This window comes from Triticum aestivum, chromosome 4A, assembly GCF_018294505.1.
Source record: "Triticum aestivum cultivar Chinese Spring chromosome 4A, IWGSC CS RefSeq v2.1, whole genome shotgun sequence".
Classification (NCBI taxonomy): domain Eukaryota; kingdom Viridiplantae; phylum Streptophyta; class Magnoliopsida; order Poales; family Poaceae; genus Triticum; species Triticum aestivum.
This window is the reverse complement of record NC_057803.1, coordinates 335,148,449-335,162,450: the sequence shown is the minus strand read 5'-3', so window position 1 is coordinate 335,162,450 and position 14,002 is coordinate 335,148,449.

The window sequence follows — 14,002 nt, the reverse complement described above, 5'->3', positions numbered from 1 at the left end:
CAACCAAAACGGATTATCACCTTTTTCATGAACTGAACCGCTGTGGCCGCGTCACACTTACTCACTGGCTCCGCCTCAACCCACTTAGTGAATTTATCAACTGCCACTAAGAGATGTGTCTTTTTATCCTTAGACCTTTTGAAAGGTCCCACCATGTCAAGCCCCCAGACTGCAAACGACCAAGTGATTGGAATCATCCGGAGCTCTTGAGCAGGCACATGCGCTCGTCGTGCAAAATTTTGACATCCATCACATCTGCTGACCAGATCCTCTACATCAGCGTGAGCCGTCAACCAGTAAAAACCATGACGAAAAGCCTTGGCCACCAGAGATTTTGACCCGGCGTGATGACCACAATCGCCTTCATGGATCTCACGAAGGATTTCTTGACCTTCTTCGGGGGAAACACACCACTAAAACGCTCCGGAGACGCTGCGAAATTCTCCATCCGAAATCATCATTGACTTAGACCCTCGGGTTATCTGTCGAGCCAGGGTTTCTTCCGCTGGCAACTCTCCCCGGGTCATGTAAGCCAAGAACGACACTGTCCAATCTGGGATGACATGAAGAGCCGCTACGAACTGCGCATCCGGGTCAGGAACGGCTAAATCTTCTTCTGTGGGCAACTTGACAGATGGGTTATGCAAAACATCCATAAAGGTGTTAGGTGGTACCGGCTTACGCTGAGACCCCAACCGGCTCAAGGCATCAGCTGCTTCATTCTTTCGACGGTCAATGTGCTCCACCTGATAACCTTTAAAATGCCCTGCAACAGCACAACCTCCCGGCGATAAGCCGCCATGAGAGGGTCCTTGGAATCCCACTTGCCTGATACCTGTTGAGCCACTAGATCTGAGTCGCCAAGACATCTGACCCGACTCAAACTCATCTCTTTTTCCACTCTAAGACCATGGAGCAAGGCTTCATACTCTGCTGCGTTGTTAGTGCAAGGAAACATCAACCGTAACACATAGCAAAATTTGTCACCTCGCGGAGAGGTTAACACAACTCCAGCCCCCGAGCCTTCCAACTGTCTGGACCCATCAACATGAATAGTCCAATACGTGTTGTCTGGTTTCTCTTCTGGCATCTGCATCTCTGCCCAGTCATTAATGAAGTCAACCAGTGCTTGAGATTTGATCGCGGTACGTGGCACATACTTCAACCCATGAGACCCAAGCTCAATTGCCCACTTGGCGACTCGCCCAGTGGCTTCTCTGTTTTGAATGATGTCTCCCAAAGGAGCAGAGCTAACCACAGTGATTGGATGTCCCTGAAAATAATGCTTAAGCTTCCGGCTTGCCATGAACATCCCATATACGAGCTTCTGCCAATGTGGATATCGTTGCTTGGATTCAATTAGCACCTCACTGACGTAGTAAACCAGCTGTTGAACCGGATGCTCCTTGCCAACCTCCTTGTGCTACACCACAATAGCCACACTAACAACTCGTGAGTTGGCGGCCACGTATAACAGTAGCGGCTCTTTCTCAATTGGAGCAGCCAGGACCGGCAGCTCAGCAAGCTGTGTCTTCAGATCTTCAAAAGCAGAGTTTGCCGCATCGCTCCAAACAAAATCATCTGTTTTCTTCATCATCTGATACAGAGGCATTGCCTTCTCCCCTAACCGGCTTATGAACCGGCTTAAAGTAGCAACACGGCCCGCCAGTCGTTGAACGTCATTGATGCATGTTGGTTTGGCCAGGGATGTAATTGCCTTGATTTTCTCCGGGTTAGCCTCAATACCTCGGTTAGACACCAAAAACCCCAAGAGCTTGCCGGATGGGACTCCAAAAACACACTTGGCCGGGTTAAGCATCATTTTGTAGACCCGGAGATCATCGAAAGTCTCTTTCAGATCTGTGACCAAGGTTTCCTCTTTCCTGGATTTTACCACTATATCATCCACATAAGCATGAACATTACGCCCAATTTGATCGTGAAGACAATTCTGCACACACCGTTGGTAAGTCGCCTGGGCACTCTTGAGCCCAAAAGGCATAGACACATAGCAGAAAGCTCCAAAAGGAGTGATAAAAGCCATTTTCTCCCGATCCTTGATTGCCATCTTGATATGATGATAACCGGAATAAGCATCCAAGAAACTCAAACGTGTGCAACCCGCCGTAGCATCAATGATCTGATCAATACGGGGGAGAGAAAAAGGATCATCCTCGGACAAGCCTTGTTCAGATCGGTGTAATCCACACACATACACCCGGTGCCAATTCTTTTTGAGTACAAGCACCGGGTTGGCTAACCACTCTGGGTGAAAGACTTCTACAATGAACCCAGCTGCCAAAAGCCGGGCCACCTCTTCTCCAATGGCCTTGCACCTTTCTTCATTGAACCGTCAGAGAAATTTTCTAACAGGTTTAAACTTTGGATCAATATTGAGAGTGTGCTCAGCGAGTTCCCTCGGGACACCCGGCATGTCTGAAGGTTTCCATGCAAAGATGTCCCGGTTCTCACGGATGAACTCGATGAGCGCGCTTTCCTATTTTGGATCTAAGTTAGCACTGATGATGAACTGCTTGGATAAATCGCCAGGCACAAAGTCAACCCTCTTGGTATCATCAGCTGATTTGAACTTCAACACCGGCTCATGCTCCGTTGTTGGTTTCTTTAATGATGTCATGTCTGTCGGGTCAACATGATCTTTGTAAAATTTTAACTCTGTTGCACAAACAGATTCAGCACAGGCAGCATCACCTTCTTCACACTCCAAAGCTATTTTCCGGCTCTCGTGTACTGTAATGGTGCCCTTATAACCTGGTATCTTAAGCTGCAAATACACATAACACGACCGAGCCATGAATTTGGTATAAGCCGGCCGTCCAAATAGAGCATGATACGTGCTTTTGATCTTAACCACCTCAAAGGTTAGTTTTTCTGCTCTGGAGTCATACTCATCCCAAAAGGCTACTTCCAGTTCAATCTTACCCACTGGGTATGCCGACTTGCCAGGAACCACATCGTGAAAAACAGTGTTGGATTGTTTAAGATTCTTATCAGTCAATCTCATCAGGCGGAACGTCTCATAGTAGAGGATGTTGATGCTGCTGCCTCCATCCATGAGTACCTTAGTGAATTTATGTCCACCAACTTGAGGTGCCACCACCAAATCCAAGTGACTCGGATTATCGACCCGGGTGGGTGATCCTCTCTGCTCCACACAATAGACTGCTCTGACCAACGTAAGTAACATGGAACCGCCGGCTCAACGGCATTGACGGCCCTCTTGTGAAGTTTCTGGTCTCTCTTACATAAGCTAGTGGTGAATACATGGTATTGCCCACTATTCAGCTGCTTCGGGTTGCTCTGATATCCGGACTACTGTTGCTGATTACCTTGGCCGGGTTGTGGATTATACCCTCCTTGGTTACCAGGATGGCCCTGACCGTGGAATCCTCCTCCACCTAAGCCGGCGCCCGGGCCTTCGAAACCGCCTCCACCTGAGCCGCCACCTGGGCCGTGACCTCCATCAAACGCGTTTGAATTTTTAAATGCCTTCATGATCGTATAATCTTTCCACAGGTGGGTGGCTGGCTTCTCCCGGGTGTCGTGCTTTGGACAAGGCTCATTCAATAATTGCTCAAGGGTGGGACCTGACCCGCCCGGCCAAGGGGGGCTGTCTGCCCTTGCGTCATTGATTTCCGCCCTGTGCATTGGTGTTAGCAACAAACTCACCAGCCTTACGTTTATTACCTCCTTGATTCGCCGGGTTATGCTGGTGACCCTTGACGTTGCCGTTCTTCTTTCCCTTCGTTGCCTTTTCTTCGTCAGACACCGGGTCCTTGGTAGTATCAGAATCAGCATACTTGATGAGAGCCGCCATCAACGTTCCCATGTCATTACAGTCACGCTTGAGCCGCCCCAGCTTCTGCTTCAGAGGTTCAAAACGGCAATTTTTCTCCAACATCAAGACTGCTGAGCTGGCATCTATCTTATCAGATGAATGTATTATTTCCTTGACCCGGCACACCCAATGGGTTGTGGATTCACCATCCTCTTGCTTGCAATTGGTCAGGTCCACAATCGACATAGGCTGCTTACACGTGTCTTTAAAGTTCTGGATGAACCGGGCCTTCAACTCCGCCCATGAGCCGATAGAATTGGGTGGCAATCCCTTCAACCAAGTACGAGCTGTTCCATCTAACATCATAGTGAAATACTTGGCCATTGCTGCATCACTGACCTCCAATAACTCCATAGCCATCTCATAACTCTCAATCCAACCCCCAGGCTGTAAGTCATCGGTGTAATTAGGCACCTTACGAGGCCCCTTAAAGTCCTTTGGCAAACGCTCATTACGTATGGCCGACACCAAGCAAGGAACGCCTCCGGTTCTTGTGGCCACTCCTGCCTCGACCGAGGTTGCTGGATAAGCTGGAAAAGTTTGATGAGCCGCCTGATCTACTGCCATTTGAACTGCTCGTTCCGCCTCTTGACGAATCCTCTCATGATCCGCCAAGTTAAGGACTCCAGCCCGCACCGGCTCATGCCTGTATGGCCGGTTGTGGCATTGAGCATTGCTTGACATATCTGCAGATTCCATATGCCTACTGTAACTCGGGCTCCGGCTTGGGCGAGGAGTTGAATGGATCCTCTCTCGACTGTAGGAGTATGCATCCTGCTGCGCCAGAGCTGTTTGAAGAAGCTCTCTTACCCTCTGTGTTTCAATTGCCGCCGGTGAGTCACCTTCCATCGGAAGAGCCGCCAAACGAGCCGATGCTGCGATGAGGTTTTCCAAAGGGTTGGAGAAGTGACCCGGCGGCGTTGGGACGTAATGAGGTGGAGCGGTAATTATACGAGGTGGATCCATGGCGCGCAGCTGGACCGGTGCGCCGGGTGTTGTAATCCGGGGTGCCTCCGGCGGGTTACTTCCCCCGGCTCTGGGTGTGTGAAAAAGATTCCTAGGATCGAGCGTCAGAGGCATACGTGATTGGGTTTTCTGATGCATCCTCCTCATGACCTCGTTCGACACGTTCAGCTCCACCGAGAGCCGGAAGGTCTTCGCTTGAAGCTGTTGAGCACGAACGTCCAAAGCCGCCCGCTCTGCTGCCATCCTGACTTCCTCTGCGGCTAGATTTTCCTTAGCTTGCACCATCTCTTCACGTGCACGTGCCACCTCTGCGTCATGCTAGGCTTTATACGCCGGCTCTACCACGACAGTCAACAGAGTCGTCAGTTTATCCATGAGGTCCATCAAGATCTGAGCCGGGGCGCGCGCGGGGTCTCCTGACCCGGCCGCAGCCGACCTGGTAGCTGTTGCCGCCGCTGCTGTAGAGTTCTGCCCGGGCTGTGTCCCTGCCATGAAGACTCCGGCCCAATTCGGCGGCTCAAGAGGGTCCGGAATGCTGCTGCCATTGGAACAACCCCTGAGCATGCCGTCCTGCAGTTGGTACAAAGAGTCCGTCTCGCCCGTTGATGAAGCAGTGTCAGAACAGACGACCGTCTCACCACCCTCCATTGATCCTTCAGAGTATTCACTGCCGTGGACACAGCCTACAAAGGCATGCTTCACGGCAGATTGAACACGGGCGTTCCTCGCCCGCCGAGCCGTTTCGATGAGGTTGATGTGGACGTCCAGCTTAGGACCTGACTCGCCGATCTGGCCTATGAAGACGTGAATTTCGCCGAAGGGGACCCAGTATCCGTACTCAATTGAGCCGGCCTCGGGGCCCCAGCCTTCATCGTCGATGTAGAACTTGCCGCGACGACTCTTTGTCATCTGGCCCACAGCGTATCCCTTGAGCACTTCGAAGTTGCCCTTCAAGAACTCCAATCCACCGTGCACTGGCCCCACGGTGGGCGCCAACTGTCGTGGAATTGTCACGGCAGATGTCCTAGAGCAAGGACTTAGTCGTAGGGCCATCGCACTAGGAAGCTTAAAGGGGTTAATCAGCACAAAGGACACGAGAGGGTTTTATACTAGTTCGGCCCCTTACGATGAAGGTAAAAGCCTACGTCTAGTTGGGATGGGTATTTCTGGGGTTTCGATCACCAAGAGGCTCAACTCACCGGCTTGGTTATCGACTTGTTGTTTCTTGCCCTAAACCGCCACCGGGTCGTCCCCTTATATACATGGGTTGACACCTGGTGGCCTACAGGGTCCCGGCCGGCTCATAATCGTGTCTGGCTCGGTGACTTCCTTTACATGACTTTCTTGACAAGTCTTTCCTTACATGCGTCGGTTTACAATATCGGGCCTTAAACCGCCCCCAGGCCTTTGAGCCTTATATAAGGTTTAATAAACTATCATCTTGAATGTTCACTGAGCTTCTTATGTAACCCGCCATTGGGGTTGACCCGGCCCCTCCTGGGCGGGTCATACTGATAGTAATATCCCCAACAACCTCCCTCTGATATTATTTGCACCAGAAATTCTTAAATATTCATAAAAAAATTGTATTAAATTTTCAGAGTATTCTGAGAACATTTATTTTCGGGTCATTTTTTATTGAACAGGAAATTCAGAAAACAGACAAAACATGGCATTTTATTTTATTTAACTAATAAAAATAGAAAAAAAGTAGGGACACAAGGCAGTGCTTACTAAATTCATCAACTTCATACCTCTAAAAATGATCCATTAATAAGGTTGATCAAGTCTTATTAACAACTACTTTCGATTAGCATGAAACCGAAGAACTTTCGTAAATCACTAAGTTACCTCAATGGTGATATGAATGTCCCCAACAATAAACATTTCATATTTCCTTTTGACAGTAGGTAGAGGTATTTGAAAACTTCCAATAGTGATTGTTGGAGATTTTCAATAACATTAATACCATTCACTTGAAATTGTTTCTTCGGAAAGTGCACTGTATGCTCATTACCATTGATGTGAAAAGTGACCTTGATTTTATTGCAATCAATAACAGCCCTTGCAGTATTCAACAAGGGTCTACCAAGGATAATCGACATGTTATCGTCCTCGGGCATCTCAAGTATAACAAAGTCAGTCAAAATAGTAACATTAGCAACAACAACGGGCACATCCCCACAAATACCGATAGGTATGGCAGTTGATTTATCAGCCATTTGCAAAGATATTTCAGTAGGTGTGAGTTTATTCAAATCAAGTCTTTTATATAAAGAGAAAGGCATAACACTAACACCAGCTCCTAAATCACACAAGGCAGTTTTCACATAATTCTTTTCGATAGAGCAAGGTATAGTTGGTATTCCCGGATCTCCAAGTTTTTTAGGTACTCCATCTTTAAAAGTATAATTAGCAAGCATAGTGGAGATTTCAGCTTCCGGTATTTTTCTTTTATTGGTGATGATGTCTTTCATGTACTTTGCATAAGGAGGCATTTTCAAGATATCAGTCATGCGAGTACGCAAAAAGACTGGCCTCAGCATTTCAGCAAAGCGTTCAAATTCTTCATCATCTTTCTTTTTAGTTGACTTAGGTGGAAAGGGCATAGGTTTTTGAACCCACGGTTCTCTTTCTTTACCGTGTTTTCTAGCCACAAAGTCACTTTTATCATACCTCTTATTCTTAGGTTGTGGGTTATCAAGATCAACTGGTGGTTCTATCTCAACATCATTGTTTAGTTCTTTTTTACTATTTGGTTGAGTATTTACATGAACCTCATCATTATCTTTTTCATTGTCAAAAGGTGATTGTTCATTACCAATCTGAGTTTCAGCATCAGAGATAGAAGTTTCATTATCATTATCAGGAGGTTTCTCTATTTCAGGTTCACTAGAAGCATGCAATGTCCTATCATTTTTGTTCTTCCTTTTCTTTCTAGAAGGACAAGGTGCATCTGTGTTAACTCTTTGTGAATCTTGCTCAATTCTTTTTGGGTGTCCCTCAGGATAAAGTGGTTCCTGAGTCATTTTACCTCCTCTAGTTGCAACTCTAACAGCAAAGTCATGTATATTATTATTCATTTCATCTAGCAATTCTCTTTGTGATTTAGCAACTTGTTCTAACTGGGTTTGAACCATACAAGCATGTTTTCCAACACCTCTAACATCATTTGAGATTCTAAATAACAAGTCACTCAAGCGAGCAATCATATCAGAATTATATTTCAATCGTTTCATAACATTTGCATTGAAGTGATCTTGTTTTCTAATGTAATTATGAAACTCATAAAGGCATTGGATAGGGTGCATATTGTGAGGGTTGTCATTGAACTTCATTAGTGAATTTACCTCTACCTCCGTAGTTGGTGGTGGTGTATTAAGCCCATGTATTTCTTCAATAGGAGGTAAAATTTTAACATCCTCACCTTTAATACCTTTTTCCTTCATAGATTTCTTTGCCTCTTGCATATCTTCTGGACTGAGATATAATCTCCCCTCTTCTTCGGAGTGGATTTAACCGATTGTTCATGAAGAGTCCAATCATCATAATTTTTTAATATATTATTCAATAATTCTTAAGCTTGCCCAACAGTTTGTTCCCTGAAAACACAACCAGCACAACTATCAAGGAAATCCCTAGAAGCATCAGTTAGTCCATTATAGAAGATATCAAGTATTTCATTTTTCTTAAGAGGATGATCAGGCAAAGCATTAAGTAAGTGGAAAAGCCTCCCCCAAGCTTGTGGGACACTCTTTCTTTAATTTTCACAAAGTTAAATGTTTCCTACAAAGCAGCTTGTTTCTTATGAGCAGGAAAATATTTTTTAGAGAAGTAATAAATCATATCCTGGGGACTACGCACACAACCAGGAGCAAGAGTATTGTACCAAGCTTTAGCATCACCCTTTAATGAGAAAGGAAATAATTTGAGAATAAAGTAATACCGAGTCTTCTCATCATGAGTAAAAAGGGTGTCTATGTCATTCAACTTAGTAAGATGTGCCACAACAGTTTAATTTTCATAACCATGGAAAGGATCAGATTCAACCATAGTAATTAACTCTGGGCTGACAGAGAATTCATAATCCTTATCATCAATAAAGATTGGTGAAGTAGCAAATTGAGGATCATATTTCATTCTAGCATTCAGAGATTTTTCCTTATACTTGCATAATAATTTCTCTAGATCCTCTCTATCCCTATAAGCAAGAATATCTCTAGTTGTCTCCTCATTCATAACACAACCTTCCGGTATCTTAGGAAATTCATATCTAGGAAGGCTAGTTCTAGAAGGTGTTTCAGGAGTTCCAGTTTCAAGCTCATCATCCGATTCAACAACATCATGTTGTATTACTCTAGCAATTTTCTCATCAAGAAAGTCACCAAGTGGCACACCATCATCATCAAGCAAGGTACTAGCATCATCATAAGCATTATCCATAGAAGAAGTAGCATCATCAATAACTTACGACATATCAGAATTGATAACATGTGGTGGTGTTGCAAGTTTACTTATAACAGAAGGTGAATCTAAAGCAGAACTGGATGGCAGTTCCTTACCTCCCCTCGTCTTAGAGGGATAAATCTTAGTCTTAGCATCCTTCAGATTCTTCATAGTGATAAATTGATAATAATCCCAAGTGACTCAACAAATATAGCTATGCTCCCCAACAACGGCGCAAGAAAAAGGTCTTGATAACCCACAAGTATAGGGGATCACAACAGTTTTCGAGGGTAGAGTATTCAACCCAAATTTGTAGATTCGACACAAGGGGAGCCAAAGAATATTTGAAGGTATTAGCAGCTGAGCTGTCAATTCAACCACACCCGGAGATTAATTATCTGCAGCAACATGATTAGTAGCAAAGTAATATGATAGTTTTGATAGTGGTGACATCAGTAACAGTAATGGTAACAGTGATAGTAGTAGTTTTGTAGCAAGTGCAATAGTGACAATAGCAGTAGTAACTTAGCAAGAACAATATAAGATAAATTTGTAGGCATTGATTCAGTGACTTGTTGGATGATATTCATCATGAGACAGTTATAACCTAGGGCGATACGGCACTAGCTCTAGTTCATCAATATAATGTAGGCATGTATTCCGTAAATAGTCATACATGCTAATGGAAAGAACTTGCATGGCATCTTTTGTCCTACCCTCCCATGGCAGCGGGGTCCTATGGAAACTAAGGGATATTAAGGCCTCCTTTTAATAAAGAACCAGAACAAAGCATTAACACATGGTGAATACATGAACTCCTCAAACTATGGTCATCACCGGGAGTGGTCCCGACTATTGTCACTCTAGGGTTGCCGGATCATAACACGTAGTAGGTGACTATAACTTGCAAGATCGGATCTATAACATGGATATAATGGTGATAACATAAACGGTTCAGATCTGAAATCATGGCACCTGGGCCCAAAGTGACAAGCATTAAGCATGACAAAGTCATAGCAACATCAATCTTAGAACATAGTGGCTACCAGGGATCATGCCCTAGCAAAACTAACTCGATTACATGATGAATCTCATCCAACTCGTCACCGACCAGCGAGCCTACGAAGGAATTACTCACTCTCGGTGGGTAGCATCATGGAATTGACGATGGAGAAGGGTTGGTGATGACGAAGAACGAAGATCCCCCTCTCCGGAGCCCCAAACAGATTCCAGATCTGGCCTCCCGATGAAGAACAAGAGGTGACGGTGGCTTCGTCTCGTGGATCGCGATAATTCTTTCTCCCTAATTTTTTCTGGAAAAATAGGATTTTATAGCATCGGTTTCAAGGTCTGCAGGGCCACCAGGTGGGGACAACCCACCTGGGCGTGCCAGGAGGGGGCGCCCTGGTGGGTTGTGCCCACCCAGGTGCCCCCCTTCGATGTATCTTGGCTCCAGAAATTCTTATTTATTGTATAAAAAATCCCCGCAAAGTTTTGTTCCATTCCGAGAACTTTTATTTCTGCACAAAAACAACATCATGTTAGTTCTGCAAAAAACAACGTCAGTCCAGGCTTAGTTTCATTCTAATCATGCAAATTAGAGTCCAAAACAAGAGTGTAACACCCTGGATGTAACTTTCCATATTTGTAACTCTGACTCTTGCCATTTTCGGCTATGTGATATGGTATTTCCCTTTGTGGTTGGGTTTTGTCTTTGTTTTGCATTTTGTTCACATCATGCATTTCATCTCATGTCATCATGTGCATCTAATTTGCATTCGTGTTTGTCTCATGCACCCGGTCATTTTACCCGTTGTCCGTTTCACAATCTGACACTCCCACATGCACCCATTGCACCTCTCTAATCTTGTTTCGTGAGTGGGAGAAAAACGTTCTCAGAATGGGTCGAGATTTGTCGAGTGGCCTAGGTACATCACCGGTAGACCGCCTGTCAAATTTCGCTCCATTTGGAGGTGGTTTGATGCCCCAACGGTTAACTGGGTAACCGTAAAAGCCCCTCTCTTGTTGCAACCTAACACCCCTCCAAAACAGCTCACTAACCCATCTAAAAACCCTCGATGCTCTCCGTCGTAGGATCACGATCGTGTGGGCAAAAACCACACCTCATTTGGACTCTCCTAGTTCCCCTACCTATAAATAGGTGTCTCCCCCTCCAAATCCGCGGTACAAACCCTAGAAATCGCCCCTCCGCGCTGCCGGACATGTCTGACCCGGACCGGACGAAATCGCGCCGCCGCCCCGGGCCAACCAGTGCCTGACACGTGGCCTCCCGCCGCCGTCCATCGCGCCGGCCTGCTCGGCCCGGCTGCGGCCCCCAAAGCCCATCGCGTGCCGCCGCCGGCCGCGCCACCGCGCGCCCGGAGACGCCCGCTGCCGCCACCCCTTTTCGCCAGCGCCGCCCGGATCCGGCCGAGACCGAGCTCCGGCAAGCTCCTCCATCGTCGGTCGCCCTTTCCTCCACTGTTCCGGCGAGTTCTTCCAGTGATCCTCGACATCCGTGCAAACCCTGGATCTGGAAAAGGTTGACCTCTGTTTTTCTCTAAGTCCTGAATCTGCAACATTTTATGCCTTGTTCATCATCTCGAGACACTTAGTGATTTTGCTAAGTCCTACTCCTATTATATTTTGATGCTATGTTGCCATGTTGCTACCATGAGATCCATGCACATTTTGAGTTAGTTCACTAAGCGTGTTTTGTAGATGTGGTATTTCTTTATCCATCATGCCTCTGGTTGTAATTATGGAGTACTCTAGCATGTCATTTACTTGCTCTACTTTTGCTCAATATTGTTCCTGGCAGATTATTAACATGAGATTCAACTTTGCCATGGGTGTTGCTAGTGATGCATGTACCCTATTAACTTGCTCTTGCCATGCTTAGCTTCTTGAATATGTCTACTTCATGTTGGTTACCTTGTTATGCCATGAACTGCTTTGTGGTGAGTGGCATGAGCTTGCTAAGTTGCTATCATGAATCTGTTCTTGCCATGTCATGTTTTTCTTCTAAGTCTGTAACTGATAATATAACTTGCCATGTTTGCATGGGTGCCCCATCATTTTCGATGCATCTTTGGCCAAAGTTCAGTAAGGGAGTTTTGTTATATGCCTTTAGAACTAGAATGCCATGCCTTTGTTTGCCATTATACGTTCCTGTAGAATGTTGTTAGCAAGATCTAAACATTGCTTCCTGATGTTGTTTTGACATGTTTAGTATTTTCTCTAAGTCTGTGAAGCTGATATCATTTGCATTATTGCCACGCTATTTTGAGCCTGATCTAGTGATTTCTAGCAGGAGCTCAGTGTTCTTGATTTGTAGAGCTTCATGTGTACTTTATGGGCATGTGCTTTGTTGCCATGTTGGAGTGTTGTAGCATAGTTTCTTGTTGCATTCTAAGTGCTATGATGCTGTTAATCACATATTTGCATCATTCTTGTATTGCTTGTCATTTGCAAACCGTGCATCCATTTCCAGTGATCCTTATATCAATTTTGACCGAAATCACCTCATCTTTCCAGTGGCATACTTGTTTTTCCAAGTTGATGCCTTGTTCATCCTTTTCCCTTATGGAGTACCCATAAGCATTGCACATCATACCTTGCATTCCATGCCATGTCTTGCATCATGTTGCTTGTGCATTGCACCGTGATTGATTGTTGTTCCGTTGCTTGTGTTCTTGATTTGGGTAGAGCCGGGAGATGAGTTCGTGAACGAGGATCCTGTTGAGTACGCTAATGAGGAGCAACCTATCGACAACTCAGAGAACTTTGCAGGCAAGATGATCATGACCCTCGATATCACTTCTATCTTTGATTGCTAGTTGTTCATTCTATCGCTATGTCATGCTACCTACCACTTGTTTACCATGCCTCCCATATTGCCATGTAAAGTCTCTAACCCACCTTCCTAGCAAGCCGTTGTTTGGCTATGTTGCAGGTGCCTTGCAGGTTGTACGGAGTGCTCATCCGGGGTGCCCTGAGAACGAGATACGTGTGACTCCTATCGGGATTTGTTGGCACATCGGGTAGTCTTGCTAGTCTTGTTTTACCATTGTTGAAATGTCTTGTAACCGAGATTCTGAGACTGATCGGGTCTTTCCGGGAGAAGGAATATCCTTCATTGATCGTGAGAGCTTGTGATGGGCTAAGTTAGGACACCCCTGTAGGGTATAAACTTTCAAGAGCCGTGCCTGTGGTTATGTGGCAGATGGGAATTTGTTAATATCCGATTGTAGAGAACTTGACACTTGACTTAATTAAAATGAATCAATCGTGTGTGTAGCCGTGATGGTCTCTTTTCGGCGGAGTCCGGGAAGTGAACACGATTTTGGGTTATGTTTGAATGTTAGTAGTTTCAGGATCACTTCTTGATCACATCTAGCTTCACGACCACTCCGTAGCTTCTCGTCTTACTCTTATTTGCGTATGTTAGCCACCATATTTGCTTAGCACTTGCTGCAACTCCACTGCATTACCTTATCCTACCCATAAACTTAAATACTCTTGATCTCGTGGGTGTGAGATTGCTGAGTCCTCGTGACTCACAGATACTTCCAAAACAGTTGCAGGTGCCGATGATACCAGTGCTGGCGATGCTACCGAACTCAAGTGGGAGTTTGATGAGGACCTTGGTCGTTACTATGTGTCTTTTCCTGATGATCAATAGTGGATCCCAGTTGGGACGATCGGGGATCTAGCAGTTGGGTTATCTTC